The sequence below is a fragment of the Heterocephalus glaber genome, unplaced genomic scaffold (assembly GCF_053883595.1).
Source record: "Heterocephalus glaber isolate CG9 unplaced genomic scaffold, H.glaber_assembly_v1.0 deba00000676, whole genome shotgun sequence".
Lineage (NCBI taxonomy): Eukaryota > Metazoa > Chordata > Mammalia > Rodentia > Bathyergidae > Heterocephalus > Heterocephalus glaber.
Window position 1 is genome coordinate 642,938 of NW_028258156.1, and position 16,453 is coordinate 659,390.

The window sequence follows — 16,453 nt, forward strand, 5'->3', positions numbered from 1 at the left end:
TTCATATGAAGTAAAGAGACTCAGGAATAGGACGTAGGCATCTTTATTTTTATGAAGCTCCATAGGTAAGTCTGATGTGCATCTCCTTGTGCAAATCACTGCCCTAGAAGATACTAGATTCACATTAAAGATATAAGACTACAGCCAGGCCAAGGTAACATTTTGTAGTATTTGAAATTCGAATTGAGAACACTACACTCCTGGCAGGTGGTATGATCAGGCACAGCACTGCCAGGGTTCGGATAAATATAGAAAAACACAACAAATCTATTTCATAAGAGTTTTGATCAGCATTTTCTTAGAGGGCAAAAACAAATCATAGACAGGGCATTGACAAATCCCCAGGGACGTCTGATAAAATACTCCACTTCTAAGAGACTGATGTCAACAATATTTTATCTATACAAATTTAACTGAGGGAAAACAGCATCTCTTCTAATTTGATAACCTTCCTCATGCAAGTCCTGCAGTAGCAACATATCCAAGGAACCTAGAACCTCTCTTTTTAAAAGGTAAAGAAAAGCTACCTGGTTTTCCAGTGGCCCTCTAGAAGATCTCAGAGATAGTTTTATAAAATTTATCCTGAGTTTTTGTACATTTAGAAACACTTAAAATGGTAAATTTTATGTGTCATATATTTTACCACAATAGAAAAATAAAAAAGGAATGGCAAAAAGTCCTAATTTTGTTTTAGTTTTTCTAGATTTTAAAATCTGATTTGGGGGGAAGATGAAAATTAAACAAAAAAACTTTTCTGATGATATTTGGACCTTTGATTAAGATTGAATCATGAGTGCCTTAAAATAATACTTTTTAACATTTAATTAGAGTCATAATTTAGCATTTAAAAATAAGCACCAGGAAGTTGAGGCAGGAGGACTGCCAACTTCAAAGCCAGACTGGGTAACTTAGTGAGATCCTGTCTCAAAATGAAAACAATTTTTAATAGGTCTAAGAATGTAAATTAGTGGTAAAGCACCTTTGGGTTCAATTCCTAGGACAGCAAAGATAGATAGGACCCTTTGCTCTTTCATCAGTAAAGAAGTTTTGTATTTTTATTTCCTTAAATAATGGAGAATACAATAAAATCAAGATAAGGTACAGAAATTATTCTTGAAAGGTTTAGAATCCTTGTTATTCAGGCAAATTACACACCAAATAATGGATAACCTTCTATATGGTAGGTGAAGGCATCAATCAGGAGCCCACTAAAATTGGGCAAAGTTTGCTAAGATTCTAAAGCATTACAAAGGTACTTCTCAGACCCAAGTACTACAAGTAAGGTAAGTTTTAAAAATAAAACTCACTTTTCAGGTGTTAGCCTCCTTTCATATTCCATAAGACATTAGCCTTATTCTTTAGAACACCTTTGAGGGGGATTTACAAAGTCAAAACTAATTTGCTAATATTAAGATATTATTTATGTTAACATTCAAGCCATTCATCGTCTTCAAATGAGTAAATACTATAATATCTTGAGTTTCTATTTTTAAACTAGTAAATATGGATAGTTATAATGTACATTAAAAATGTTCCTCAGGGTCCTCAATAAATCCAAAACAAGTAAAAGGAGACAGAATCTAATTTAAAAAGTACAAAAACTACTGGTTTAGGACAAAATTAGTTTTTCTTTAGAAAAAAAGTGTACACATAGTTGTATTTGTTACTATTGCTTTTAAGTTAGTCTTAATGACTGATATTAAATAAACTTTTAACTGAAATTATTAACACCTGCTTATAATGACCCAGGGATGTAGGCTGTCTGTAATATATAAAGAAGAACAAGAATACTACATAAAATTAGATAATGATCAGTAATGAATGTTTTGATATTCTACTTTACTTGATTACATATACAGTCTGTTTCTATTTCTGTGGATTTTTTGTCCAAGGATTCAACCAACTTTGGATCAAAATTATTTAGAGACTTCCAGGAAAATGGAAGATGGTCAGCAACAATAACAGCCTCTCCACAATTTGGAATCCAGACCCTGGAAAATAACAACTTGGGGAAGAAAAAAAGAGAGGGGAAGTAGGAAGGATTTGAAAGGAAAATTAAAACTTACAGAGAAATTGAAGAGACATAACACAACACAGAGAAGGGAAGGGATTATCTGCATTTTCTCCCCAGCTCCGTGCTCATGGCTTGTGGAAAAGGTAGACCAAATCTGCAGAGGCAAAATGAAAGCGGGGGGCTCCAGAGGACTAACATAGATGCAAAAATCCTCAATATGATACTGACAAACAATGCAGTAAATCATCAAAAAGATCACACATCATGACCAAGTAGGATTCATTCCATGGATGCACAAATCAATAAGTGTAATACATCACATAAACAGAAGCAAGGACAAGAATCACACAATCATCTCCACAGACACAGAAAAAGCATTTGACAAAAAGCAATATCCATTCATGATAAAAAAAAAAAAAAATCTCTGGGGTCAGGGATTTAGCTCACTGGTTCTGCCGCCTGCACCGCAAGCGCAAGGACCCAAGTTGGATCCCTGGTACAAAAAAAAAAAAAAAAAATCTCTGAAGAAAATAGGTCTACAAGATCTTCACCACAATCTGATAAAACCCTTATAAACCAATGGCCACTGTCACACTGAAGAAGAGAAGCTGAAAGCTTTCCCTCTAATATCAGAAACAAATCAACGATGTCCACTATGACCACTCCTGTACAATATAGTTCTTGAAACATTAGCCAGAGCAATTAAACAAGAGAAAGAAATAAAAGGATGTAGATAGGAAAGGAAGAAGTTAAATTATCATTATTTACAGATGACATGATCCTCTACATAGACTACCCCAAAACTCCACCAAAAGATTCCTACAATTAAAAACTAAATTCAGTTGCATAGCATGATACAAAGTCAACACTCAAAAATAATAGGATTCCTGTACACCATTAACAAACTCATTGAGGAAGAAACTAGGGAAACAATACCTTTCACAATAGCATCAATAAAAGTGAAATACTTAGGAATTAACCTAACCAAGGAAGCAAAAGACCCCTACAATGAACACTATAGTACTCTGAAAAAGTATCAAAGAGGACATCAGAAAAAGGAAAGATACCCCATTTCTGGATAGGCAGAACCTATATAGTAAAAATGGCTATCCTTCCAAAAACTGTTACACAGATTTAGTGCAAACCCAATCAAAATGCCAACAGCATTCTCCACAGAACTAGAGAAAGCAATCCTAAAATTCATATGGAATCAGAAGAGACCTAGAATAGCAAAATCAAGGGGCATCAGAGTCCCCAACTTCAAGTTATACTACAAAGCTACAGTGATAAAAATAGCATGACATTGATTGGCAAAAAAAAAAAAAAAAAAAATCCAGAAAAACCAAACCAAAACCAAAACAGACTTGTGGATCAATGGAACAGAATAGAGTCTGCAGAAACAACTCCAGGTTCACTCAGTGTCTTAGTTACTTCTTTATTGCTGTGACAAAATACCTGATAGCTACAAGTTAGAGGAGGAAAGGTTTATTTGGCTCACAGTTTGTAGAGGTTTCAGTCTACAGTTGACTGGCTCCAAGGCAAGCAGCATGGCAGAGGGGAAACAGTTCATAGAGTGTCAAGCAGGAAGCAGCAAACAGCAAGCCTTCTGTATTTTTATCCCATCCAGGATACAAGCCTATTGAATGGTGCCACCCATACCTAGGATGTCTTTCTATTACTCACACCGAGAACTGTGCTAAGCCAATCAGTGGACTGATTTAGTTTTCACACACTTTTAATCCATATTCACACACCCTAGATGCAGCCACCTTAGAAAAGTCCCATTTGTGAGGACATAAGGTTTTAGGGGAACATCTAGATGCAAGCCATAACTCGCAGCTACCTTATCTTTGACAAAGGGGCCAAATACTTTTGCTAGAGAAAAGATAGCCTCTAACAAATTGCACTGGGAAAACTGGTTATCAACAAGCTGAAAATTGAACCTAGACCCATCTCTCTCACCACACATCAAACTAAAATAAAAATGGATAAAAGATCTAAATAGTAAAACAGAAATACTTAATCTCCTGGGAGACAAAATAGATAAAACTCTTGAAGACATAGGGGTAGGAAAAGACTTTCTGAACAGAAGCCTGGTTGCACAAGAAATAATACCAAGAATCAACAAGTGGGATCAAATTGAATTAAAAAGTTTCTGCATAGCAAAGGAAATCACCAACAGAGTGGAGAGAAAACCTTGGGAAAAAAATTTTGCCAGCTACCCCTCAGACAAAGGACTAATATAAAGAACTAAAACAAATTAGACTTCCCCAATCAAAAATGGGCATCTGAAATGAATAGACACTTCTCAGATGAAGAAATACAAATGGGCAATAAATACATGAAAAAATGTTCAACATCACTGGCCATTCAAGAAATGCAAATTAAAATGACACTGAGATTCCATCTCAGTCCAAAAAGAATGGTTATCACCAAAGAATCCAAAAGGGGGGCGGGGGCAGTATGGTATAGTGGGTAAGAAGCTGGACTCCAGAACAAAAAAGAAATCAACTGATAACAAATGCTGGAGAGACTGTGGGGGTGGGGATGAGAGTGGGGGGGGGTAGGGGTACGGTGGAGGAGGAACCCTTTTTCATTGTTGGTGGGAATGTAAACTGGTACAACCACCATGGAAATCAATATGGAGATTTCTCAAAAATAAAGATAAAATTAAATTTAAAAAATAACAATTCCGTTTGATCCAGCTATTCCCCTTCTAGGTATTTTCCCAAAAGAGTTAAAGACATCCTGTTACAGTGATACATGCATACTCATGTTTATAGCAGCACAATTCATAATAGCTAAACCTTGAAAGAAGTCTATATGTCCATCAATAGATGAATGGGTAAAGAAATGTGGTATTTATACACAATGAGTGCTACTCTGCCATAAAGGATAAACTTGGTCATTTGTAGGAAAATGGATGCACCTTGAGACCATAATGTTAAGTAAAGTAAATCAGACCCACAAGCATAGAAATATCACATGGGTTTTCTTATATGAGAAACTCAATAGATAAATAAGGTGCAAAAGAAAAGACAGACAATACAAAAAGAGAAAAAGAAAAAAAATTACTGCAATCCAGCATGAACAATGTATCTAAACATGTACCTTGATTTAGTATAACTATCTTATTTGTTTTATGCTTTTTTGGCCGGTTAGTCTGGGTGTTAATCTATATTTACAATAATTAGCTTGAGAAGACTTTTAAAATACATAAATGAATCTGAGGCTGGCAAAATTTTTTTTAAAGGGGTGGAGGGGAAGGGGAAAAAATTGAGATGCTATGTAGATGTAGCAGTTCCCCATAATGAGCATAATCATTATTTACTACAAACATATACTAATAACATTTTTTTAATTTAAATTGTAACACCACAGTATAGTAGAGTGGTTATGGAAGCCTGACTGCTTGGTTTCACAAGTGGAAAAAAACCCTCAATAAATCTAGCTATTATGTCTAAAAAATTTGGAAAAAGTTCCATCAGTATTGAACATTCACAGGCATTTTTCTTGTCATTTTTCACTAAACAATACCATATAACAAGGATTTACACAGCACTTACATTGTATTGGGTGTTATAAATAATCTAGAGATGATTTAAACTATATAACAAGATTGTATAGTTTTAAATGCAAATTTTATGTCATTTTATATAAAGGAATTAAATATCCATGAATTTTGGTATCCACAAGGATCCTGGAACCAATCCCTTGCTGACAGGAGAAATAACTACACTAAAAAGTTAACTAAAACTATTTAAGTAAAAAATTAAGTGCACCGAGTCTGGTGACTGAGAAGTTCATGAATTAAACAACTGCAGGCATGACTGAATCTGGTACCCAAGTAAAATTCTTGGGTATCCATCTATGCCTTTTGTCTCTGCTTTCCTCTGTGCTGGCCCTGTTCTTCAGCAGGCTATCTTCTCATGCTGAAAAAGAACCCAAAAAAACCATAGCCATGAGATTCTTAGTGTCTCAGAGCTCAGAAAATGAGAGATTCATATTCTGTTCCTCATAGTTTCTGATTATTCACCCTAAAAAGACCTTCATTAGCTCTCTAAATCCCATTTCTGGGGTTAACCCAGAGGACTGTGATACTCAGAATGCTCAGCCTGGATCTCCTGTCTGTCCCTGTGTTTGACTGGCATTCCCAAACACTGGACCTAAAACATCACTCAGGTGTTCTGTGAATTAAGTGTGGTGCTAAAAATTTTGAAGTCAAGGCAGTCTTGTTTAGTGCAGAGACTAAAGATTCAATAGACCTGTGGTTTAGCTCTGGTCCTCCCATCTCCTGTGTGACCTGGGGTAAGTCATGACTTTCTCAGGCACCACTGCTTCAACTGTAAATGAAATGAGTGGGATTATCAGTGATGATAAGCCTTTTAGAGCTTTCAGTGATAACAAATAGCCCACTGTGGCACGCGTGCCATAGGTTTGCCACCACTAGATTAGATGATTCCAGATCTAAATGCCTATAGTGGTATTTCATTAGTTCAGAGAGAATCAAGGTTCATTCTGTTTCAGGACTCAGAACCAACTAGCAGTAGTTTCTAGTTGTCTTAGTGGAAAGTGTTCTGGTTTTCAGTAATAGAAACTCATTCAAGTTACCATGGAGGGTATGGGGAATAAGTCAGGGAAACTTGGTATAAAAATCTAGAGTATCTCAGAGAGCCCAAGGAAAATTATAGGCCACAGGAACCTGGAAAATGATCAGAAACTATTGTGTTCTCATAATTTTCCTTACCTCTCCCTTTCCCCTTTGTTTGTCCATCTCCCTTTCTAGCCAGATCTTTTTTTTTTAATGTATCCCTTAATTTACACATTAGTTCCCCTCTTCTCTTTAAACATTCACTTTTTCTGCTTCTCCAGACATATGAAAGAGAATGGTTTTTCATGATGGCAGCCTCTGCTCACCAGTGTCTATAACATTCATTCCCACTAACAGGCAGGCAACCATGTCTGAATCCACCCCAATCTAGACCCAATCAGGTGTCCATTCATGACTGGGTGGGGGAGTCATCAATCACAAACGTGGCCACTTTGTGGAAATGGAGCTGTTCTCAGTGAAAGAGAGTACAGTACTGGGCAGGGAAGATACTCCAAATGACATCTGTTTCAACAGAATAATTTTTCTATACCAAGTTCAAGGTACTACCATAAAGAAAGAACCTTATAAGGGTTTTTAGATAGATATCCATGATTTTAAAGCAACAACATCAAATGTCTTTGGAAGGAGTGGATTAATATTGTAGACAAGTGGAACATGAGTCACAGTAAACCTATTTAAGAGACAAAGTGGAGGAAGAGCACAGTGGGAAAAGCAGCCAGATATACAACACATATACAGTTTCAGGGTCTTTCATGATCTATGTATATTTGGCAGTAAGGAAACAGAGATCCGTGTATAGATCTGATGGTATTTCTTGTCTGAACCTAATTAGAGTAGCCAGATGGATCAGTTTCTACAGAAGCTCCCAAGCCAATGTGTTCTGAGTCTACCTCTTAGAAGAAAGGCCATTGAACTGATGGATTCCCAGGCAGAATCATGAGTTTTGCACTGACATTCACTCCTCTTTGGTCATAGCTCTTGGATTTCTTTCTACAGATGCTTCCAGACTTATGAAGGGGTTACCTCCCAGGTAACCCCATGGTAAATGGAAATTACATTTAAGTCAAAGTGCATTTCATCTACCTAAGCTTCCAGATACCCTCACTTATCAACAGAGCACAGTGTAGAGCATCAGTGGTTTCCTCTAGTGATTGTAGGGCTGCCTGGGAGCTACAGCCAGCCACCACTGCTGCCCAGCATAGAGAGAGACAATCAGGGGCCAGGGATTTAGCTCAGTGGTTCTGCCACCTGCTTTGCAAGCCCAAGAGTTTGATGCCTGGTACAAAAGAGAGAGAGAGAGAGAGAGAGAGAGAGAGAGAGAGAGAGAGAGAGAGAGAGAGAATCAGACTGCATATCACTAGCTCAAGAAGCATGGTTTCTACCAACTGTGGATTGCTTTTGCATCTTTATTAATCAAACCATGTAAAACAAGGACCACTTTTATACACTGTCTAAATTGAGGTATATTGCCTTTCTCTATAGGTCTCTCAGGCCCACCAGGCTCCGACTTCCTCAGAAGTTCTTAGTGGCAATTGTAGCAAACTAGAGGGAAGGAGCTACTATACGTTGGCTCCAAGCAGCACTAGGCCTAGGCAGGGAAAGTGTGAGCACCCAGGGAGCAGGATGAACCTACCCTCACAATGCCATCATTTTGTCCCTGCGTATAACAGTTAGCTACTATTGGATATTTGACCCTGCTTGTTTATTGATTCAGAAATTTAAACAGCATCCTCTCCAAAATGTGTCTCTGGGCAGAGACACAAAGATTAAAAGTTACGAATGAATGCAGTTGACTCATTTTTCCATGTAAAGAAAGGGACATCAATAAACTAAATTCTTTGTCTCTTGGACCATGCCAGGCCCTCTCTGGGTCTATTTCTGACAGCCTGAGCCACTGATTTCTCATCAGCCTCTCATAGAAGGAAAAAGAAACATGGTCTGGTCAAAGGAGAAGCAGACCTGACAAAGAGAAGATTAAGTACTTTTTCCTGCGGAACCCTGCTGTTTCTGCTTCCTAGTCTAATCCTGGCATGCATCTTTTGGCTCTGCCATTGGATCTTTGCTTCATTTTTCCCACGGGTGAAACAGATTGATCACAAAATGTACCATGATTAGCTTTGGTAAAGAAAAAGCCAGAAATCATATTTTGGAGGAGTCAGATTGAATGAAAAAATCTTTCTTTGAGACACAATGATAGAACCCCAAAACTTTCCAAGAATTAAGGAACTGAAGTATGGACAGGGTAGAATTTGAGTATAAAGACTTTCTTCTAAAATAAAGATTGAAACATACTTTTTTTTTTTTGGTACTGGAGATCAAACTCAGGACCTTGTGCTTGTGAGGCAGGTGGCGGAACCACTGAGCTAAATCCCTGACCCTTAAAACATACTTTTTAAGCTCTTCTATTCACATATATGGCTTTAGGGCAAAGGAACCTGCTGGTGATTTTTACAGAGATAATTTTTAAAAGTCATTAAATTTTAGAAATATTTTTTATTAATCATAGGAAAATACATGTAAAGTTTACCACCAGTGACATTTAGTACATTCACAGTGTTGTGTAGTCATCACCACTATCTAGATCTGGAACATTTTCATCAAATGGAAACTCCGTATCCATTCCATAGTCCTATCCTATTCTTCCTTCTGGCTCCTTTGTGGGTTTACCTTTTCTAAATATTTCATATAAGTGGAATCATATAATATGTAGCTACTTGTGGCTGGCTTCTTTCACTTAATGTAATGATTTCAAAGTTCATCCATGCTGTAGCATATAGCAGTACTTCCTTCTTATGGCTAAATAATATTTCATTGCACAGATATACCACATGTTGTTTATCCATTCATATCTTGGTAGGTATTGTTATTTCCATTTTTTTGTCTGTTGTAAACAGTGCTGCTATCATTGTTTATGTATGAGCTTTTGTTTGAACACACGTTTTCCATTCTTGTGGGTATGCACCCAGGAGAGGAATTGCCGGGCCATGTGGTAATTCCATGTTTAACAAATTGAGGAAGTGCCAGACTGTTTTCCACAGCAGCTGTACCATTTTACATTCTCTGTACAAATAATATACAAAGGTTCCAATTGATCTGCATCCTTGTCAGCACTTGTTATTGTCTGTTTGGGTTTTTTCCTAATTATAGCCATCACAGTGAGTATAAAGAAGTATCTGATTGTGTTTTTAGTTTGAACTTTCCCAGTGACTAGGTTCTTAGCTTTTGGGTGGTATAGAAAAACTAACTGCTCTCCAAAGCATGGATTGTAGGTACAATTCATTAGAGGATTAATATTCTCAGGGCTGAGATACAGTTGGTGATTAATCATTACCTGTTGGCAAATCCCTCTTTATAAAAAGAGCCTGAGCTTTGTGTATCAGCTCAGTTCCAAAAAGAGTTATATTTAGCTCAGGAGGTCAGAAGATCAGAGCACATAAGCACATCCAAAGATTGGGACAACAGGCTCAAAGCTGGCAAATTCACACCTCAACATGAGGTGAGGTGGAAGCCTTAGAAGCTCCCTAATCCATTGCACCAAGTGGTGGCTGAAGGTCAATTACAGTTAAAGTAGGCATCAGCTTCTGTTTTCATCTCCCTTTTCACTTTTAATAAAATGTGTTTTGGCAGAAACCTCTTACGGCAGATGGGTGCTCACTTTTCAGAGGTGTTTGCCAGATTCACGTGCGTGCGCAAAGTGCTCTGTGATGATAAGCCTTCTCTGAGGCTTCCAATGTTCAGCATTTACCACATGGGAATGCTGTCCCAGGCAATTTATTAATAGCTGAGAATGTAAGGCGCAGCGCTCCGACATTATCTCAATGTTAATAATAGCTTTTTCCCAGACTGCAGCCCTGGTTCTGTCTGGGTTCAGGTCTGAGCTTGGCCACCTGCTACTGATGAGATTAAACTTCTGTGAGCATCAATTTCTTTATCTATAAAGATAGAAAATGAAAGGCCCATCCATCTCTTGGGATTGTTTTAAGAATGTGCTAGGATAACCCAGGTCACTTCCTGTGATGTCTGGTGCATGGAGAGAAGTCGGCTTGTGTTAGTTCCCTTGGCCTTTGCTTAGTAGGACGGAGATCTCAGACATTAGTCCTCCTACTCTGTGGATGGAAAAAGTGAGCACCAGCCCCACAGAGCCTGAGAGGCATCATCTTTGGGGTGTCTTCCCAGCTCACAAGCACTTCCAGTTCTCTGGTCACTGTGCCCTGACCCAAGGTGCTGGACACACAGCAGTCACATCTGTGCTCCTCAGGTCACTGTTGCTTGAACAGAGGGAAACAGAAATGGGACTGAAATGGGCCAATCAGGTTCTTGTCCAGTAACTTAGAAATGAGGCCAAGAGAGAGACAATTAGAATCAGTATGTGTCTAGAACTGTCAGATAACTTAGGATCCGATGTCACAATATTCTGGCACATGGTAGAAGAAGTGGAGAAAGAGGGGCCTCAGAAGAGGGAATCAGATGTGCAGAGGGAAGCAGCAACGAGGCCAAGAAAGGCCCCACTGGCTTTCCTGTCCCTGCTCCAGCCCTTCCTGGGCCCAGCCCTTGTGTTTTCCCTTGGGTCCCCTCAGATGCCCACCTACATAGTTACAATAAAAGCCCATTTGGCTCCTCCTGGTTTGACGGGGAAAAGTTTCACAGGCCACAAACTCAAATAGGCAAGCAGTTGAACTTTATTTTCTTGTAACACAATTTAATGTTTCTTTTGAGGCCTCATTCGACCTGATAGCAGGAAAACGATCAAATAAGCTCCACATAAACTCAGGTGTTTTCCCATTTCCGCCGGCATTTTAGGTTTTACTCAATTTAGGATACTCTCACGCATCATTTCCTCTCTGTAACAGTACCTCAGGGCTCCCTGGGTACCCTGGCATGGGGAAACGCCTAGTTCAAGCTCGCTCCCTGGGGAGAGAGGTGTGATGTGTTCCACTGCAGCCCAGGTCATGGTCCCCTGCAAGGCCACCAGGTGACAGCCCTCTACGGGTCTTTGGCCACTGTCGCACATCTTTGTGTCCCTTTTGGGAATTCACCAGTATCTAAATATTTTTATCTTTTTTTTTAGTTAAAATTTTTTGAATAAAATATGGGCAGCCTTTAATCTACAAGAGTCATCTAGTTATTTTTTTTTTTTCCAGTTAAGAACCTCTGGTGTTCATGTGCTTTTCTTTTGTGGAAATTACAATTTTATGCATCTTTTTTGATCATTTATTTATTTATTTATGTATTTTTTTGGTACCAGGGATGGAACTCAGGACCTTGCGCTTGCGAGGCAGGCGCCGGAACCACTGAGCTAAATCCCCGGCCCTGATCATTTATTTTTAAATTTTTTTAACCTTTTTATTTTTTGTGGAAATTTCTAACATTTTATTTATTTATTTATTTATTTAATTCATTGGGTTTATTGGTACATTTTAGGTGCACATTATAATCACATTCATCTTAGGGAATTTGTACCTGTATATGATATATCTTGGTTTTTATTTTTTTTTCCCATTCCCCTTCCCTCCCTTTCATCCCTCCCTATTTACAAAAGCTTTGTTTCCATTATTTCCTTCTTTTCTCATTTTTTTCTTTCCCTTCTCCATGCTCGCCCCATCCCAGTTGCCCTTCCCCTTTGGACATTTTCTTCCTATTTCACAATATCTGTTATACATTTTAGTCCTCGTTTACACTTTGTTTCTCTCACTAGAGAAACAATTCGGTATTTACACATATGTGTCCTATTTATTTCACTTAAGAGTGTGGTCTCAAGGTGCATCCATTTAGCTATAAATGACTGTAGTTTATCTTTCTTTATGGTTGAGTAGTACTCTATTTTATTAAAAAAACACATCTTTATCCAATCACTGGTTGATTGGTATTTGGGCTGTTTCCAAGATGTAGCTATCACAAACTGTGCCACTATAAACATGAGTGTACATATCTTTTAGTACATTTGCACTTCATAATGTTTACATTCACCTTAGGGAGTAGGTCATGTACTTGTTATATCTTAATTCCTTTTATTCCCCGTCTTCTCCCTTCCCTACCCCATCCTTTATCTCTAGATCCTCTTATTTGCAAAAGATCTATCCCTATTTCCTAATGACTATCTTTTATTTTGTTTTTAAAATTATATATACTTTGCATTTCTCATATAAGAGAAGTTATGCAATATTTGTGCATCTGATTTTTTCATTTAACATACTTTCAAAGTGTATCCATTTTTGTACAAATAACTGAAGTTTATCCTTCTTTATGGCAGAGTCATACTCCATTATGAATAAATTCCACATTTTTAATTTATCTATTGATGGGTATGTAGGGTGCTTCCAAGATTTCATTTCCAAGATTTTACTACTGTGAGTTGTGCTGCCAATCTCTTTCTGATACGATGTTGGCAATATAAACTCTGTGGTTTGATCTTCTCGGGCTTTCTAAAACTTAAAATTCCTCTCCCTCTCATAAATCCTGGCTCTCATCAATTCAAAGAATTGGCGTTTTAAACTATTGTTTCTACTGTAAGTTTTAAGAACTGAACTTGGAACTTGAGTCTCAGGAACCTAACTTCCAGCTGGGTGTGGTGGCACATGTCCATATAATCTCAGCACTTGGGAGGCTGAGGCAGGAGAATTGCCATGAGTTCAAGGCGAACCTGGGCTCTATAGTGCGTTCAAGGCCAGCCTGAATGGCATAGGAAGACCCTGTCTCAAAAAAGAAAGAAAAACAAAAGACAAGAACCTAACTTCCACAGTGAAAAAAATTTTTAAGAATTTTTAAAAAGAAGGGCCGGGGATTTAGCTCAGCGGTTTCATCGCCTGCTGCGCAAGTGCAAGGACCCGAGTTCGATCCCTGGTACCAAAAAAAAAAAAAAAAGAATTTTTAAAAAGAACCTAACTTTGAACTGCTATCCATTTGGCTGAGACACTGAATTGTGCTGACAACTGGGGAGGACTACGGGGCAATTTCTAGAAAATGTGCACATTACCACTTCATTGTGCTCTGTGAGTTTGGGTTGCTCTCTTGACTGCTGTGGGCTGAGAACCTGTCTCCCAAGAATGCATTCCATCCTTCAAGCCTACCCACTTCTCCCACTTTCCAGGACTATCTCTTCTCAAATGTCCAGTCTGCCTTCCTCAATCATTATGTCAGCTGGGAAGTGGATGGTGGTGGGCAGATGGAAAGACTGTGACAAAGTTAGACCTGCATTTGCAAGACCAAGTGAAACACAATGCCTGTTCTTTTGAAGCCAAACTGCTTTTAGGAGCGAAGGAGGGGGTGCCATTCCAGCTAGCATACTTGTCATTCCCAGCCTTGGTTTCGGGTCATCTTTATACTCTGGCCTGTGGAGAGACTTGATGTTCCGTTCTGTTCTCTTACAGCCCGTACTCAGCAGCTGTGCTGGAGGAACTGCTTCAGACATTTCAGGCTTCCCTGAGAGAGCAATTTCGACCAAGAACACTAGAACAGGGGAGTATCCAAGTATTTAAGGTTTGCAGCAAATTGGCAACCAGAAATATAATCAAGTAACTCAGAATAGTCAATGAACATCATTTCTGTGGGAGAGATACAACATTATCTTCTTAAAATATAAGGCATTTATCAGTGGCACAAAGTTAATTAGGATTTTAGGGCTCTTAGCATAGGTCTTTTCTTTTTTATTTCTAGGTTACAGGGCACAGAATAGTAAAATGAATCAAAATGTCTCCCATTTATCCTTAAGTAGCCTAAGATGGAAATGTTTTCTTGGTTGGTTTTAATGATATTTTTTTAAGAAAAAGCTACAATACAATATTAGGTGACAATGACACATGTAAGCAGATGCACACATATGAATCCAGTTATGTAGTAATACATATACCCATTCATTCATATATATATATATATATATATATATATATATATATATATATGCAAAAAGAAGGAAACACATAGACAGTGGTCCTTTCTGGTAATGGTAACATGAATGGTACTTTTATGTGTGCCCCCAATTTTTTATTACTCTTATGAAGAGAAAATATTAATATATTTTTTAAAGAATGGAAAGAGACCTCTAATTCTCAAAAGAGAAGAAGAGGGAAAAGAGAATCTGAATATTCTCCTAGAAATGTTTGACAAAAATGATTTTCAATGCATGGATGAACTGGCAAACGAGAAAGAAAGGCTCTGTGTGTATTAGTAACAAAGAGAGAAGTGGGTGGTGAGGATGTGAGATGCTGGTACAGCTGGGATTGGTGAAAAACTGCAGTAGCTTCTACAGGGCTGTCCCAACTCAGGAAGAGCAGATTAGGAAAAAGTCACTGGAACAGAGCAACAAAAAAGAATTTGTTTGCTTCTGAGTGGGCAAAACTGTTCATCTGAAAAACAAATCCTTCAGAGTTGTTTCCTCCTCAAATGTGGAGATTCGAATTTGCAGGTGGTCCAGGAACCTCAAGAATAAATGTCCTCCAGGTGACAAATGACCAATAAAGGTGGTCTGGGTGTGGTAATCTTTCTATGGCAAATACAAAAGTGCTCTTGAGGCTCTTCTACAACTCAGGCCAGCAGAGAGTCTCTCAGAAAAACAAGCCTCTCTACAATGAGCTTGCAAACAGTGATGGCAGGCAGGACAAACCCTCCATAAGAGTCAGCAGATGCAATAAACAGCACCAGAAGATTCACCCAAACATCACGATAGAATGATGATATGAAAGAGAATGTAAAATAAACATGTTTAAAATTATGAAAACTCTTAGAAGATGTAATCATTACATCCAAAAAGAACAGTCTCCGTGAAAGGCACTCTTGTGTGGTAGTTATGAGAATAGAAACAGGAGCTAACCTACTGGTTAGATGCCAGTGCTACTACTTACTACCCGGGTGACCTTGGGCAAGCCACTTAGTACTTTGTCTCTCAGGCTCCTCCTCTGTAAAGTGGAGATATTAATACAGTGATTGGCAGTGAAGACTAAATGTGTTAAAATAGTAAAGAGTATGATGGTGTATGTGCTTCCACATAGCTTCTTCTATAGTTTCACTGTGGGATGCTGCAGGCTCTCCTGCCAAAGGACGTGAGCTACTGGTCCCTGGGAAGCTGAGCTTGGGGGCAGCCTCTTTCTCTAGAAGAAGGCAGGGATGGTTCTAGCTGGCTTCTTGTCCAGAGTAAGTTCTCAAAGTTATTATGCACAATTTTACTTAAAATCCACAACCAGAACATTGAAAACAAATGCACAATTTCCTAGAAAGATATAACTTAACAGAACCACTTAAAAATATAAGTTTGGGTTAGTTTTACAACTTGAATAGAGTTTCAAAAGCTGAGAGAGAGAGAGAGAGAGAGAGAGAGAGAGAGAATGAATGAGAATATAAAACAGTACATTAAGCTCAGGTTTTACCATTTGGAGCCAAACTTCAAAGTGAACAGATCATTGTTGTCACATACAAACTGTTCCTGTAATACAAAATGAATAAACATGGGCCACTTTGTTGTATTCTGTAGATGTTTTGTATTTCCACATGAAGTGTAGACCTAGCACATCAATTTCTACCAAAAAACTGCTATTTGAGAAAAACAGCTTTATTGATATATAATTCATATACCATTTAAAGTGTACCTTTTAAAGTGTACAAGTCATGCAGTGATTTTTGGTATAATTCCTCTTTATCTGTGGTTTTTCTATCCATAGTTTTAGTTACTCAATGTCAAATGTGGCCCAAAAGTATTAAATGGAAAATTACAAAAATAAGCAATTCATACGTCTTAAGTTTTGCGCTGTTCTGCGCAGTAGGACAGAGCTTCCTGTCACATCATGGGACGGAGCCAGACTGTGTCCAGTGTATCCAGCCTATCCATGACCTGCCCA

The 16,453-nt window shown here is 38.2% G+C and overlaps 1 protein-coding gene across 5 annotated transcripts in view; it reads right to left on the reverse strand.

Annotated features, from left to right (window-relative positions):
- Nucleotides 1–4,540: 4,540 nt before the first annotated feature.
- Nucleotides 4,541–16,453, reverse strand: part of LOC147829201 (protein kinase C iota type-like) — a 31,343-nt gene continuing 19,430 nt past the window's right edge. For 2 of the 5 annotated variants that reach the window (XM_087206583.1, XM_087206582.1), the window contains one exon: nt 4,541–16,041. The gene's annotated coding sequence lies outside the window, so the exon portion shown is untranslated. The remainder of the gene's footprint in view (nt 16,042–16,453) is intronic. The other 3 variants (XM_087206579.1, XM_087206578.1, XM_087206581.1) reach the window with 2 other exon arrangements.